This window comes from Strix uralensis, chromosome 6 (genome assembly GCF_047716275.1).
Source record: "Strix uralensis isolate ZFMK-TIS-50842 chromosome 6, bStrUra1, whole genome shotgun sequence".
In the NCBI taxonomy this organism is placed as follows: Eukaryota; Metazoa; Chordata; class Aves; order Strigiformes; family Strigidae; genus Strix; species Strix uralensis.
The window spans coordinates 12871235-12889042 of record NC_133977.1 but is presented as its reverse complement, the minus strand read 5'-3'; positions in this window follow the sequence as shown (position 1 = coordinate 12889042).

Sequence of the window (17808 nt, the reverse complement as noted above, 5' to 3'; positions counted from 1 at the left end):
ATTGAGCAAGGTAATTCAGCACTTGGTTATAATATATTAAACACTGCACACACAGTAAAAATGCACAAAAAGACATCAAATGAATCCCCTTTCAAGGAAAATTTAACTATTTCTGATTGACTTTTTAGTGTGTGCCAAGTGATGCAGATTTGGGTCTTGCTTGTTCATGTACTAATTTTTGTTTGAAAACATGTAAGATTTATGCAATGAGTAAAGAAAAAATTCAGTCTATCTAGAGATGGAAGTTTTAATCTTGGAAAATTCTGACAGTCACCTACTGAGTCTGGGCTGGATTTAAGAGTTCTGGATTTCTCACCTGACTCATTGACAGAAGTACAAGTAGAGGACCTGCTCCTGTAAGGACTGGATGCCCACCAAAATTATGTTTAGCTGTGGCCATACTGGACCTACTTTTCATATTGGGTAACTGTTTGTCTAGTAACACATAATGAAAAATGTGGAATGAGGTTCTGTATTTTATATATTTCCTATCCTGCACCTGCAATAGAGTGCCTAAGGGAGAGCTGAACCAATGCAGAACTTCTCAATTTCTAGACCTCCCCAATTTTCAGGCTTTTTGTGCAGCTCAAGTCTTTTTGGGAGGAGGAAGTTAACAGATAAGCCTTGCTAGAGTGTGGAAGTAGGATATACAGCTGTACAGAAGTTCAGATAGTATCACAGGAATTTGAGTCTACTCAAACTCCATCTGCAGGGGACTAAAATGAAGCTGATGAAAATGTCCAGGCATATTAATATTAGCCCACCTATTTTGCTCACTTAAAAGTTATCCTGGCCTTCATTTTAACATTCCCCTCAGTTCATATCTTCCACATCTTTCTTATTAATTTCATCTACCACCTAAGTCAAGAAGAAGTAGTAAGTCTTTCACTTTCTTTGAACTGCACTAGAACATATACTCCAATTTCTACAGCAGCCTTCTGAGAAGTTCAGGAATTATCAGATTTTTTCATTAAATTTATTACTGTGGAAGAATAATGCCTTCATATTTAAATTACTGTGGCTATGTCTATATGGACAGCTTAACTTTCTATCAAACTCTCAAATGTACCTTAACATGTCTGAAGTTCTCTAGCTCACTGAAAACTGAGCAGCCAGCCTTGAGCTCTGTCCTTTCAGAAATATAAGACCAGTGCTCTGGACCAGAATGCTGGCATTTCCACTCATGCCAACTGGACATAAAGGTAATCAAGAGTCAATTCCTAACAGAAACATCTATTCTTGTACTCACATAAACATCAGTAGCATAAGCCAAAGTTGTGTTAATACAACTATCCTGCGGTAGCAGGATACCCCTTACCAAACATTTACAACTTCCTAAAGTGAGCCAAGTTTCCAACTCCTTCAAACTTCTGAGTTTTCCTAATCTTTGCTGCTTCTTTTCAGTCTGTTTGTCCTTCACATTACATATATGCAAAGAAACCCTTTTTCCGCATATACTTCTTTAAAGCAAAAACTAAAAATTCAGAGGTTATCTCCTCGTAAAAATCTGCTTTCCCATTGACAAATATCTCGTTGTTCATTCTTACTAAACCAGCATGTAAATCTATAAAAGGTGACCAGGGAAACTGTAAGTTTGCTGCCATCATAAATTTGCTTGAGTGCCTGCTGGAGGCGTAACATGCTCTCTTGACGTTGTTCTGTTCCTAATGATTATCATAAATGCAATAAAACAAAAAAGCATGAAGAAATATGAAAGAATGCATTTTTTGTTAATTTTGTGCACTTATCATTTTATGGTATTGTCAGGAAAGCTGAGGGAGAGAAGTAGCCTGGAAATCTCTTTTATGATTATTAATGAGGATGAAGTTGCTTGGTCTTGCTCCCTGTAAGTTACTGGCAAATTCTTATTGGTGCTTTTTTTTCTACTTCCTCTTCTTCCCTTTCTGTCAGTCAGCATCTTTGTTTACTTTTATTTGTATCAAAGCAAAGATCCTCAGTGTCTACTGAAAGATTTCAATTGATTTCAGTGTGCCTTGGAGAAAGTTGTAAACTTTGCCAAGAGTTTGTCTACTGCCTGCCTTCATAACTTTATGCTTTCCAGGCCTGACTGAGATTGCACTGCAATTCAGGGATCCATTTCGTTAGGTTTCTCTCCTTCAGTAGTTTTGGGGAAGATTAAAGGATGAACAAAGTCTGGGCAATCCCTGAGCTCCACAGACACTTGGCACCACGATGTACCAGCCAAAACATGGCACTGGATCTTGCAAGAGCAGTCACTTCCACATACTGTTTTTCTGAAAACTAGGATTTTTTTTAATGCAGTAAGACATACACAGACTTGGAATATTTCAGAGGTCCAATTGCAGAACACATAGGAATAACTGAAGTACAAGGTGGCTGGGATACCAGGAGTCCCAAGTGTCTCAGCAAACCTTCTCAGGATAAATACAGCCTCACTGAAGATTGCAGTGTACTGGCATCTATCTTTTTTTATTCGTTATTGAGTTAGGTAGGCTAGAGGTATCTTGAGTATGCTGGCAACTACATAATTTTTCTGTTGGTTCCCCTTCCCCTTATATACTTCAAGTCCCAGTTGTGGTTTCCTTGATGAAAAATCATTTGTTTTTTCTGAGGTCCACTGAATGGCTTTGTTTAAACAGTTATGAAGTAAAAGTACATCTTCAGAGAAGCAAATATAGGTTGTCTTTTTTCTTTTTCTTCAAAACATACTTAAGACTAGCAGCTTTTGTAAAAAAAATTTAAAATATTACAAAAGGAAATGTAGCAATTATAATGGATACATAAACAAGAATAACCCTTCAAAACAGAAATTCTTTGTTACCAATCAGAAGTGATATTAGTCAAAGCTTTTTTCTACTGTATCAGGGTCTTCAATGTCAGCAAAATTTAGTAAAACAGTAATGTTATATTAAAACTGATTCACATTGTGACTTAGCTGGTCTGTAAATATGCATGCAAACATTAGAAGTATGGGACCTAGTCACATCCCACTAATATAAAGCTGTAGTTATTAAAACAAATCTGACATAAAACACATTACACAGAACATATTTTACAGTTCTTTCTTATTTTGTTGTTCTTCTAAATCTGAAATATATATATTTTAAAGTATAATATACAGCTTTGACCAAATGGTCCAGATTCCATTATGTTTGGCAATGAATTAATATGAAAGTAGAAAGGTTGTGCGTTTCCAAATTTGCATTCTGAATAGCACTAGACCTTAGACTGAAGATGGCTATTTGACTAACTTATTTTTAAATACTGTATTAGTAATTTATTATATTTTTTTAATTTTAATGTTTAAAAATATACAACTTCCTTGTAATAGTAGTATTGTACTCTATTTCGACTGCTGTTAAAGCTTCAAATATTGGAAATACACCCCACAGGAAAATAAATGACCGTAAAAGACCATGAGCTTCTCCCATCTGCCTTGTTATCTTTAATTGTAATTCATGTTATCTCTAAAACATATCCATACCTATGTGTTTAAAAGACCCAAATTAAGATTTTTGATGAATCTATGCAGAATATTTTGATTCTGCAAACACACATGTTACTCTGCAATATACTTACAAAAACATGTGCATAAAAAGCTGTTGACACCCACAAAAAAGGTGAAAGTGCTAAAAATGACAAATTACTGCTGACTTTTGTTATTTCAATAAACAGTAAATTATAAAGGCAGTAGAAGGCTGAGATTAGAAAGAGGAAAAGCAAGTATGAAAATAAATTAATTTCTCTCTTATGTGCTAGTACAAATTTAGCATCTTTAGCTCACTTGAAGGCAAATTTAGGCCCTAGTAGGGCTGTTACAAACTCATCAGCAAGATATAGCAGAACCACCACTTTAAACACTGAAGAAACCTTTAATATTGGAAGAAAACAGATGAAGAAATACAGTGAAGGGAATAATTGCCTCCAGTATCTTTGGCATACAGAGACTTACTTTCATGTTTAGCATATGGCCTCCACACAAATCCAAGAGATTTTAAATCAAGCTCTGGGGACTGAGAGTCAACCCCAACCCTACTTGGATGAAAGTAAATGGTTCTGCTGAATGAATTGGAGGAATAATGTTCTATAGCAAACAGGTGGAAATTGCCTGCAAGAGGATAGGCTGTACTTGATATTGTCAATTTGTTTATACCATAGCTTCCAAATACAAAACACCTAAAGCTTGCACTCGGCTGACAGAAGGGTATTCTTCACAGAAGTGGCATCAGAATACAAATAAATTGGATACCACTTAGAGACTTGAAAGCCGTTGAAAAGCAGTGAGATGAAAGGCAAACACCACTGAAAGTGACAGTAATATTTTCTTCCAGAGCACAGAAAATGTAAAAGGAGAACTCTTTATAGCATACAGAGAAAAGATGCTGTGTTTCAGTAATCAAGTACCATACCTCTTCATGGAATTCAAGTAAATACTTCAAAATGGGGCACATTGAGCTGCACTGCATTCGAAAATCCCTCTCAATTGTTTTCTTGACATAATGTGCAATATACAACATGAATCAGCTATGGATTGTAGTGTAGGCAGCTTTGTCTTCACCTGTGATTACCATTTTGCCATAAAGTACAGAGAGATTAATACTTGAGTTGAAACTACATTGTAAAATATTTCATTTTGCATAAGTGTCCTTTTTCTAATGTTTCCAAATGTCTCTTTTAATGAAACATTATTCCATGATACATTGCTATATTAAAATGTCTCATGACATTAGCTTTACGTCAAAGTTTAGAACGCTAGCATTTCCCACATAATACTCAGCCTGCTGAACGTTTTTACATAAATGCACATTTTTTAACCAATCAGGCATGTCTTGTTCATTTTTCAAAATATTATGGCATATTACATCTCAAAATAAAAGCTTAGACGCTTGCTTTTCAGACAGATGAGTTTCCAATTGCTAGCAGAAATAATACGGCTGCTAAAACAGAATGAATCAAATTTAGATGATTTTGAGGAGATTTTGGGGGAAATTATCACATTGCTTTTTAAAAACCACATGAAAGCAGGTAACAGCCTCATGTGCCTTTTGAAATAATTTTAAATGTTTTTTTCAAAACACTTTTACATGCTTCATCTGCTGCGTCAGGACTGCTAATAACAGACTGTCCTTTCTCACTGTAGTGCAATGAAATGAGAATTATGTGACTATGTAAAAAGTCAAACAATGTTGTGGTTGGGAGCAGAGGGAAAACAAAGTGTGTGGATCAAAAAATATATCAGGGATTTTGTCCTGTGTATATAGATCTGTATAGGTGGAAAAGGATTGAAACTGAAGGCATAATGATATGATAAGAAAGTGCCTGGTTACACAGGAAGTATGTTTAGAATGACAGATAATTGGTGAAATGTATATATACTGAAAAGCATAAAATAAAAAAAAAATTTCTATTATTAGTCTTCATCTTACTCCTCTAATTGCAACTGTAACTTTAAACAGAGACAGAGAACATAGATTTCAAGCAGTAAATGAATGAAAAAAAGTTCAGAAAACACATGTTCTACCTCTTAGAGTATAAACCACGTTACTTCCCATCAGTCTACAGCAATAAAAATTTTGGTACAATGCACAAATAGTACAAGACTATTGTGCACTAGAGGGAAAAGGAAGAAAGTACCAACTACCCTGCTAACATCTTCAGTTCCTGCAGCAGAAGTGAAATAACAGAATTTGTCAAATGAGCATTTCCAAAGCACAGTGCCTCCCTCCGCTCCTTCAGAGCAAGACATATTCCCTTCTCCAAATTTGGCAATAGTTTAATGCCAAGCATGCGAGTACCTACCAGGTGGGCACATTCAGAGAAACCTCAATACCACAAGATGACTTGCAAATACCAACCAATATTTTGGTTCCAGTTGTGGCTGATCTCCAAAACTGTCTGTGTTCAGATACCAATAAATGATTTCAGTAAAGTAACGCACTTTATTAAACCCTGACCAAATCATGCCAAAAGTGTGTGCGTGCATATGTATATATTATATAGACACAGAAATACATCCATTCCTCCTCCCCTCTTTCTTTGACACAAAACATTCACATATTCTGCTGACCTCTGACTCCAGTTTACCACTGCTTTGACCAACCTATATCTGAAAGTTGTTCTGAGGAACCTTTGAACCAAGCACAAAGTTTATGAAGAGTTTAATTAAAAATACCCCAGAATTAGTTGAAATTCTGTGGAGACAAAAGGGTCTGCTGTATTTTTTCTTTTTCTTCCTGTTATGTATTATTGGTAAATATAGACATAAAGACTGTCTTAAAAGTATTTACTAGGTTAGTGAAGTGAAAGACTGTCTCTGGAGATGTTTTACAGGCCTACAAAGCTGCACAATGGGAGGCTCAATTCTTTGTAGCTGGTGGCAATTGAACACTAGAACTACACAGAGCTTTCAGTGAGATCCACATGTCAGATAAAGCCTGTGGTGTGTTAGGGCTGACTGCATTTGCAAATCCGAATTTCTGCTTTGCTAGAACAGATTTTGTAACTACAAAACTGCAGATGAAACTGCTGGTGTTGGGGGGAATTGTTTCTTATATTGTAGGTCCCCATAAATATTATGAGCCTGAGGTACTGCCAGCAGAGACAGATGAGTAATCCAATACATTTCCAATAAATAGTTTTGAACTTGTAATTGATTTTACTCCAACCATGCTTTCACCTTTTTTGAATTTACTTCTGTGAACATTTGGAGCAATGAAATTTTGCTGGCACAAGTTTAAAAGCATATGCGTGATATTCATGGTAACTACTCCTGCTGGACCACAGAATATTTAGGATTGAAAGTGCCCACACTAATAACTATAGCTTCCGATACAAGACTTGCTGTTCCATTATGTTGGTCAGAATAAAAAGGGGCCATCTCAAATAGTAGCTTTCTCATTGCCGACAGGTGCAACTCTGCTGTTTCTGCTTCTTCCTTTGCCTTTATCTCCAACTAGTAATGACAGCAGCCAAGGCTTCAGGGCTTCCTCCTGCATGCTCATTGCCTAAAACTCCATTACAATGAGAAGAGGAAATTAAATATACACTTCTCTTGGCATTGATGCTGCATGGTCCAATCCTGTCAACATGTGCTTGGATGTTTAGCTCTTTTGACATATTCTTGTTCATAAAAGGAAGCAGAGCTAAACAGTGTATATGTGTAGACTCAATATTAGTGTTCCATTTCACTGGCTTTCCTTGTGAGTGGGAGCAGAGAGATCATTAATATGAAGACACAACCCTGAGGTAAAGACATTTTTGTGTTCTCATTAAGGTGTATCATATGCAACAAGAAAGTATTAAATATCTGTATATTATAGATATATAATATATAATGGTATAGATAGATATAGAATGGTATAGATCAATACCAGCTGAACATGCTATTAGGCAGTAAACATAAAGACAGTATAGCTGTTTTGCCCTTTGGACTTGCCTTACTGCCAAACCACCAAGGAGAAATGCTTAATTTCATCTATTCTTAAACAAGAAAAAAACCAAACACAGACAATTCAAAGTATGACTGCCTTGAAGAGCTGTGAAAATCCAATTAGGCCTAGATGTCATTTCAGATTTGATGACTAATCACACAGAAACATAATGCAAAAGAAAACATTATTAAATGTATCCTTGTCCTAACGTACTGGTAGAACATAGGGAATGGCTCAATTAAGTACCTGTGCTACAGAATGCATATTAACTGCTTCTAAAATTACACTGAGTCCCTCTTTGTGAAATTAATCTCTCCGACCATAAAATGAGACCTTTACTTCTTTCTGCACTCTTATTAATTGCATGGCACTTCACCGGCTCTTATTGAGCCGAAGCTGGAGAATTAGGCCACAGAAAGGTCACTTTCTTTCCTTTCTGCTTGCATGCTAGTTAATGAGATCTAAACAGCAGCCTGTGTCTAGAAGCAGAGTGGATTAGGTTGTATGCAAGGAACTTTCCAAGCTATGGAAGTAGAAGCAGGGCAAGACTGTGGTCTGGGCTGTGACTACAACACATTGAGCTTTACATACTGTTTTATGAGCCACCTTCACAAGTGTTAATAGGTGATCATAATTTATAACCATCCAAAAATTCTACAAGTTTATTTATGACCATCCAAACATTATCTGTGTTAATTACCACTCAGAGAAAAAAACACCCCTCTTGCCTCTGCACCACTAATGGTAAAGCTATAAAAAAGGGAATGTTTCTCCAGCTCAGCAGAGACATCAGGAAAACAGACCTACACTTCACTGTCCCTATACCAAGTAATTTGTAGGGCAAAAACCCTGATGTACTGTCACAGTAGGCTCCTCCTGTGAGGGACTATCCTCCACTGTAAATGAGGATTTTACCACTCCAGTAAAGAGATTTGATCTTCCAGTTCTGTCTAGAACATCATTAAGTGGGTTGTCTAAGTAAAAACATCATATTACAGTCTCTAGCTAGCCATTATAGAATATTTCCCTGCAAATTAGATCTGTGTTATCAATCCTTTGTTTTATCCTGTTTACTGTTTTCCTGATATGGGTACCCTGAGAAGCTGTATCTAGTTCAAACTTCTATATTTGTGCACAATGCTACCAGTTCAAATAAGAGCATACTGTTATGTCAAAATTCTTCAACAGGAAACCAGTATTGAAGAGAAAGAACTATCCATGTAAATATAGTTAGTGTACTTTTATATGTTGCATATAGGCAAAACCGAATCCTGGAATCCTGACTTCCTTTGTGTCAGGTCTGGTATTAATTTGGCATCCTTATTGTCACAGCTCATTGTGCTGCTAAAGCCAAGGAATCTGTTTGACATGGCAACTGCAACCAAGTGTTTCAATACATTTAAGATTTGTTCCTGGCGAGTTACTTATGGATAACTTTTTCTCCCTGCATGTATAATATGAACTGGCTCAAATAATTGTCAGATTAAAATACTTTATATCTCATTAAATAGGTGACAAATGTTCACAATCCAAACCCTTTCTTTATACTAGAAATGGACTGAACAAGACCAAACTAGTAAAAATCTTCAGTCACACTGAAGTAAAAAACTCAAGGTATATTTGTCTTTAATGGATAATGCGTATAAGCAGTCAAATCTTTATATAAGCATTACAGAAAAAAATGTTTGTTATGACCAAATTGCAAAATACCCTTTATATGAAACACTGCTAAGGGTACATTCATGCTAAAATAGTGAAACTGTAATATATTAAGAGACAAAACAGTAAACACATCTTATTGGGTCTGTACTCACGATCTTATTACTCACTGGTACAGATAAAGATAAAGGACCAAGACCTTTTATGTTTAGAGAGACTTTACAATACTTCATACCCATTCTCTACTGATGTAAATGGCATTATAAACATCAAAAGTGATCCATTCAGAATGTATAATAGACACTCGTGTTTTGCAGGCTGCTTCCTGAGTTGAGTCCTTATCAAAAGACATGATGCCTGTATTTTCAGTAACTTCTACCATACAAATTGACTTATACCAGTGTGAAAAGTGTTGACAGTATCTTGCAACACCTTGAGCAAGTAGAAGTCTGTGTAATATGCAGAGCTGTAGGGAAGAGCAGGCCCATAGGATTTTTTTAATTGCAGCTATTGTTTATGGAAGCAGGAACATCGCACTGAATTTGACCAATAGTTCATTTAGTCTGGTACCTTAATTTTGGTGGTGGCTAGCACTGAAGCCTTTACACGTAAGTCACTACTTTCTTATACTCGGTAAAGAGAGACCGACACAGACAGAGTGCAGAAACCTACCATGGCTGTCCACAATACAAAGTACTGGAAAATTAATCCCTTTTATTACACCAACTATTACACTGAGTATTGCTTCACCATGGAAGGCAATTGCTTTCTGACCTCTGAGGTGATCTGTGTTTGCCCTGAAGCGAATGGACTAACAACCCTTGTAACTATCCAAGACAAGATAGAAGAGTGTATCTGTTCAACTAACACTTTTCTATGTAGCAAGTCAAATTAGACTTCACAAAATAATGGGCTCTCTTAAACCAAAACATGAAAAAGGATAACTAATAAGAAATATTTTTTGCATAACACAGATAAAGCATTTAACAGATTGCTGGCTTCCTGACACTCACCCTCTGGGCTTATATGCCATGAATGAAATTGCTACTGTGGCTGTCAGTGGGTTTTCATATTTGTTCCTTCCACACTGAAGCAGTCACTTTTAATTGGTGAAAAGAAATGACAGTGAGCTCAGAAGCTGTAGAAGAGCTAGGTTTAATGTTATATTAAAAAAGGAAAAGCTAACCTTAACTCCCAAACCTGCAGGGAAGCCTTGCATGGAGAGCAGAACAATATGTGTATTTTAAATAAACTACAATGTACGTATATATATTTTTTTTTAGATGAGGATGGGGTATGACAAAGGCACTTTTCTGCTTTACAGATGAGTAATTTTCAAGTATGTAAACTATAAATATAATAAACTAAACCAAAAAATAGCAAGTATTGTTCGGTAATTTTTTTTTTTCTTATTAGAATTCTGCTTTGCTTAGCCACTTCAAAAGTTGATTATAAGGTGATTAAATACCACCAGACAGTCTGCATTCAGCAGTTCTGCTGTCAGACATCACATACAGGAATAGCTTGCTTAGCTATGGTAACAGTTCAAAAGTAACAAAATACAGCTGGGACACCTCCTCATAACCCCTTTCATATCATGACACACTGACCCAATGAATAAATGTTTGCTACTGCTGAAAGTAACATTTCTCTTTAAACCCTCAAAATGCGATGATGAGTTTAGAAGGAAAACCAGGTTTTTTTACTGCTAGCTACTTCTCATGTGTGGTCACATATGCTGAGGCCCTCCCTCCTCACATTTCTGAAAAATTGATGTCCTAGTGGTTGAGAGGTAGAAACTGGAAACTCTCCTGGTGGGCTATGGTGTCCTACGCAGCCTGTCTAGTAATGATCCTGAAGAAGGTAGAACTTTATTATGAAAGGGTATTCTGCAGAAAGATATTAATTATCTCCCACGCAGTCTGCTGGGCTTTTTGACCTCTGTTAATATTCCTTTAGGCTGACAAAACCTTTGAAAAGTGCATGGGAATATCTCCTCACACTGAGACACTTGTCAATTTACAAACGTACTTGCTTTCCCTCTTACTACTGGGCCTTGCTGCTTACGATTCACACATGAAAATGAATTTCATTTCAAGTTCTAGCCATCTTACAGCACAGTGAGGACTGCCACATTTGAACAGCAAACTCTGCACAGGAAGCTTAACGTGATGTGTCCCCAGTCTACATGGATTTAAATGAAGTAATTATTGACTATTCTTAACATGAATTTCTAGCATGTAATTGCTTTATTAACAGAACTTAATGTTTTGGAGCATAAAATAAAACTTTAAGGGAAAGACCAGCTACAGTTATTTTATAATTTCTTTTTCTAAATCCCACTGTACTTTTCTGAGTGAAAATCTATTTGCAGAAAAAAGGAAGCAAATTGTCACTGATGTTTTACCTACTAGTAATTTAACAGCTGCATTCAATTCCCAAATGAAACCTGAAATAAAAACACTACAAGTAGGTTAATCTGAGGGCTCACCATTTTCATTTCAAAGGCTTTTTTTAACATTAATTTGTCCTGAGGCATAAATGAAATATAGACAAACCATATTAGATTTTAATTTGCTAAAAGTAGATTACAGGTCTTCTCCATAGAGACACTGAGCACTCAGTTCTCACAGAGGTAAACTTTTTTTCCTGAATAAAGACAGCAATAGCAGGTGCCTACTGAAAACTGCAAAAGAGGCTTTATTCAATGGGTTGACCCTGTAAAGTGCAAACATTCTGACTCTGAGCCCACAAAATACAACTAGTACAGAAAGATAAGTTTAACAGAGCTGGACTTGAAGTTAATTCTGTGTTTGATTAAACGCTTGAATTCAGAGGAAAACTATTTAGCCAATATTTAGGCTGCAAAGGTCTAAACTCCCCCCCCCCCCCCCCCCAATTATTTTAGATGTTTCCCTTTTCTTATTGAGCAACATTTCTCAAATCTGACCAACTTGGAGGGCAGACGCATATGAACACAGGGGGAGGGTCTCAAGACCACTGTTGTCTCTAAGCGACTGTTTTTAATTAGATTAAAGGACAAACTGTTTCCATATTAGGCTTTTAAGGCTAGTAACAGATTAATGATGCAGAAGCCTCTTTATGGAAGGAGGCTTTGAAACCATAAATGGTAAATTAAATAACACTGCCTAGAAATCTAGAAGCTGATTCACAGATCTGAGACCTTCAGAGCTCTGGGCCCATGCTCTGCTTTCCTGCTGTTCGTTTCAATTGCAAAGGACTTGTTCCAACTGAAGGCAAAAATGACACCCAAACCTTGTCTCAGAATTGCCCCAGAGGCCAGTTTGCCTGGGGAAGAGTGGGTAGGAAGAAATTTCTTTGCCTTCAGGCTCCCTCCATACAAGAGTGGCTCCCATGGGACTAAACTGAAAAAGACTCTCCTGTTAGCCTGTGTGCCTGGAAGGAATTTCTCATGTGACCTTTCATGTGTTTGCTTTGAAGCAGGAAAGAGTCAGAGAAGGAAAAGAATGAATCAGTAGTCAGTCTGACTTGGAATATCCATGAAGCAGTTCACATACATCCTCCAGCTCTTTCCCCATTATTATCTTCAGCCTTGCAAAGGCTTCCAGGTAATCTGATAGTCAGAGGCAAGATTCTCCACTCCCACATCTCTCTTGTGGGGTTCTGTATGACTGCCAGTGAAAGAGACCAGATTCATTATTTAGCATCAAGAGATTTCAAAATCCCATGCTCAGACTCCAAAAGTGTTTGCTTTCCCCTCCTTCCACTGGCAAGACAATCTGAAACAAACCAAGTTTCTTCTGAAGAAAATACTGGTTTTTTATGAATCACAAATAAGAAGTATTTATGTTTAGCTATAAAAAAAAATCCCAATCCTTTTTCACATAACCAGTCTGTTCACTGATATATATCTTAGCCACAAAGCACTGAGTTTTATAGTAATTCGTGCCTTTTTTTTACTGATTTCTAGTGATTTTTTTTTTCCTAGTCTGCTCGCTTTGAAATACAGTTTCTGAACTGCAGGGTAGAAACAGAAGGTTGTAAAGTAAAAAGTAGAAGTCTTCTCCTTAAGAAAATGAGCTGTTTCCAATTTAGATAAATGCATACTATTACTGCAGTATTCTCTCTGCTTCCCTGCAGTTATTATGGAGAACACCTGCTACATACACTGGGGTCATTATTTGGTGATCCAAGGCAAGTGACAGGTTGCTAAGGGTAACCACCTTACAATAAGTTCCTGGAATCACATGTGATTCATGTAAAATCCTGATTAATAAAAAATTAAAGAAGGAGCTGCTTCTATGAGTTCACATGAGAATCTTCAAAAATGTCTCCCACAGGAGGGAACAGGAGGGAATCTCCTTTTTCACTAGAATTATTTGTCTGCCTCTTTACATTTCATCCATATTTTCAGATTTAAAAGCCTGCACTCCACCAGCTGCATCTGAAAGTAAATGTCTCCTGTTGGAAGACTCTTCCTCACTGCCTTGCATGGGGAGATTTCCAAAAGGCTTATTTTCCTCATCATTGAGGAATCAATGTTAGATACAGGCAAGTTGCAAACTTGCATATCTGGTCAGTGGAAAAGCATGATGGAATCACACAATAAAGCAATAAACGAGCTAACAAATATGCCAAACCCAAAAAGTACAAAATGTGGTAACAGCACCAATTTTAGATACAAGGTAAAACAGAATTAGGTAAGAGGGGAGCAGCCCTCCATGCCCAGTGTGTCCTTTCAAGCACATCCTTCCTTTCAGTCTTGATTTCAGTCAACCATTTGCTTTCTGTCTTGCAGCACCACTCTTTCTGGCTCCAAGCATCTTCATTCCTCATCCCTGAAGCCAGCCTGTCTGGTCCCACTGCTGAGCAGTGCTGGCACAGCATCAAGGCTGTCTCTCCAACATCGCCCCCCCCCCCCGCCGTAGACTGGGGGTGGGCAAGATCTTGGGAGGGGACACAGCCAGGACAGCTGATCCAAACCGACAAAAGGGATATTCCATACCATATGACATCTGCTCAGCAATAGGAGCTGAGAGAAAGGAGGAGGAAGCAGGAGGCATTTGTTATTTATGTTTGTCTTCCAGAGAAACCACTACAAGTACTGAAGCCCTGCTTCCTGGGAAGTGGCTGGACATCACCTGCTGATGGGAAGTAGAGAATAAAATCCTCTGTTTCCCTTTGCTTTTGCTTTATTAAACTGTCCTTATCTCAACCCACAAGTCATTCATTATATTCTTTCTCCCCTGTCCGCTTGAGGAGGGGGAGTGATAGAGCAGCTTTGGTGGGCACCTGGCATTCAGTCAAGGTCAACCCACCACAGGTGTCACTGGGAAAAAATGTTGGAAATCAGGATGGTATCTCCAGTTTGACCAATGAATTCAGTACACTGACAAACTGTCGGTCCCAGTAGCAGAAGCATACTAGACCTGTTAGACAAGAGAAACCTGGAAAAAAAAACCCAGACAGAAAAATAGATCACTGTGCCAGAAGGGAGATGTCTTATCTCTGGCTTGCAGGACTGGCAGGGAGCTGGAATAAGTGCTGGCTCTAGGAAGGCCAGTTGTGTAATACACAGAAAGCAAGAGTAATATCTGGATGGATATATTTGCATTTTTGCCTGTGAGGAAACACATGCTATCAAGTTTTCCAGAAGCATTTTAGAGTGAAATACAGTCTCTGCAGTAGAGTTTGAAATATTCTTTGGTGTTCTTTTTTAATATGAACTAGAATTCTGCTAGAAAACTACATTTTGTTCTTGGAGTATAGGAAACCACATCATCAAGAAAGCATACCATAAGAGCAAACAAGAAGGCACTTCAGGAAAAACACCTTTTTCCCTGCCTCAGAAGCAAAGTGAGAGGTTATAACATATAAATTGTGCTAGTATACTTATTTCTCAATCATATTACCATCATGCTCAGGGCTGGGTTCATTACAATTCAGACATTTACTTCAAACACCTGAGTTACAAATCCAGTTACTCAAAAAAAAAAAAAAAAAGTGGAAAGGCACCTGCAGCAAATGCTTTGGATCTGAGGAAGTCTATATCCCCAATCTTTTAAGCTACTGTATTATAGCAAGATAAAAATCAGCAGCATGTTGCTGATATTCCTCTAGTGCATCATATTCTACCTCTGTGTAAAGCTTCCTGATCTTATTTGAAAAGGTCTGTTGCAAAGCCCAGTAAAGCCAATGGGGATCACTCTATGATTTCATCTGTCTTATGGTACAAGGATAAACCTTGTATCACATTTTTTCAAGAAAAAAAAACAACTGAAAAAACAAGTATTCATCTGTGTAACTTCATGGAGAGTATTAAAAAAAGGACTAAGGTTTTCAAAACTGTGTAAAAGAGGTGGATTCCCAATAACTTAATGGAAATTTAATAGGAATTAGGCATTCCAGTCCCAGAGGTCTCTGAAAATCCTGACCAAAATGCTCAACTTGCCACTCTCCTCTTTCTATATTTATTATATTTTTTCATGTTTCTGTGTATTTCCATGTACTTGCAGCCATAATGACACAACAAAGTGAAGAACAATTCCTTATTAACAGTGCATACTGCATTTTCTACCTCTGCATTGCAGATCCCCAGAACTCTCCTAGCTGTGCATTTAATGTGAGTAAATTACCGAGGTCTGAAGTAACTGTTAAATTAATTTAGCACTGGAAAATAACAATTGAGACAAGAGAGCTATCACCATATAACAGCAGTAGGGAAAAGTTACTTATTATTTACCTGTAATAATTTGAAAAGTGCTTACAAGTTTTTTTTCAATTTCACTAGTTTGCCTGAACATAACACTGTTACCAATTCCTGCTGAGGTTGAAAAAGTTAAAACTTTAAGAAGTGCACTATTTTTAATTTAAAAATTTAATTTAATACAGGTAATGTAGCCACAAATATTAGAATATTGTAGATTAGCCAGAATAGTAGAAGCATAAAGAGGAAATGATGCTAGCATTAAGTGAATGGATGTTCGGAGAAAGCACTGACACACTACTTATTCTCCAGCATATTGGACATAAGAGAAAACTTCTAGGTATGCTCTTAGAAGTGCAAGCACAACAAGAAAATAGTCCTCTGGAATCCAGATTGAATACTTCACTGAGACTTAGAATAGACTCTTTGCCAGTCAAAGCCCAGGTGCCTTGCGGCCACACTTCTGCCACCCTTCCAGATAACAGCCTATCTTAGACCTAAAAAAAGGACTACCGAAGGGCTTTAATTAAATTCTTCACTAGTTTGTGCCCAAGGCACTAATCTTTTTTCAGTCTCTCTCAGGATTGCTCCATCCACAGGTAGTGCTTTTCCTAATGAGGACTCCCATGGCTCTTTCAGCTCTGAGGATACCTCTTTCAGTTACATGAGCTATAGCTGCCTTTGCAGGATCGATCTAGTGATGTGAGTGATAGCTGAGAGGGAAGCAGCAGAACTTGAAGTAACTGCAGCTGTACGTGTTATCTTTCCAAAATAATCTGACTTTAGTTAGTCAGGTAGGACATGTTAAGCTGAAACCAGGATTCTGCACAGCAAAACCAAACACTTGTATAGTCTGTCACATCTAGCAGAACAGGTTCTTGAACTGCAAGTCAGGATGCTGGACTTAAGTTCTTGCCTTGCCATGAGATCTTGGGCAAGCCATCTCAGTTGTCTGTGCTCTATTCCTTCTCCAATCTTTTTCTTTAACTATTCAGGTTATAAAATCTTTGGGCAAGCAATCCCCTTACCCCCCTTCACATGTCTCAAATAATTAGCATAGCCATAATCTCAGATAGAACTTGCATACTTCATAGTAACAAAAAAAGATGTTAAGGATGATAAAAAAATTATAAGACATTTGCTTTTCCACAAATTTTCAGTGCTATAGCTTGTTTGCTTCTTTAGTGACTGGAATGATCTGGCAAACTCTTCCAACCTGTACAGTCTATTTACTGTTAATTGAACCCTGTGCAGATGGGAAGGGCTGCTGATGTCCATTTGTTTACAGAAAGAGAAGTGGGAAGACAGCGGTTGGAAATTTAAAACAATGTAAGAAACAAATTGGAATTTGTAGAATACGCTTTGGATGCCAGTATTTGACTGTCCACACTTTTAATAACCAGTTGTAAACTAGAAGAGTAAGTGCTATTTGAATATTTCTGAGAGAAGAATGTACCTTACACACCAAATAAGTTTAGTGAACCTTTTGGGCCAGTTTGATGAACACTAAAGCTGGGACAGGTGATGACAGCCTCTGAATTAAGTGTCAAACGCTAAATGCTATTTATTTCCTTAATCAGTCACAGTCAATCCAATTTCTTAATTTATAAGCCAAGCTTGATTTGAATGGTGAGAAAATTTACACTATAGAGTTTTAAGACAGTTTCAAGAGTCTGTTTTTCACCATTATGTTAATGAGTATAAACAGAATATATTTGTTTGACTTTTTAAACCAATAGTTAATTTCAGTGCTTGTTCCATTCTTTAGGTTCTCATCTAGAGAAATAATGAGATCACAGATGCAAACAATGCTTTCTTATGTGTTCCATTAAGATTGGATAAAAATCAGTGAATAATGCTTAAAAAACAGGGGGCTTCAGTACATTAATAATTCTTGCTGATTTATTATTGATTCAAAGAAAACACTCCTCTTTGTTATGACAGGTGTCTTGGCTCCTTGGAGGAAAACAGCTGCAAATACTAGGAAACAGATGAAATTCAGGATAATCTTCTGTTTTCTTTCAGTGCATAGGAATCTGTCAGCTTACC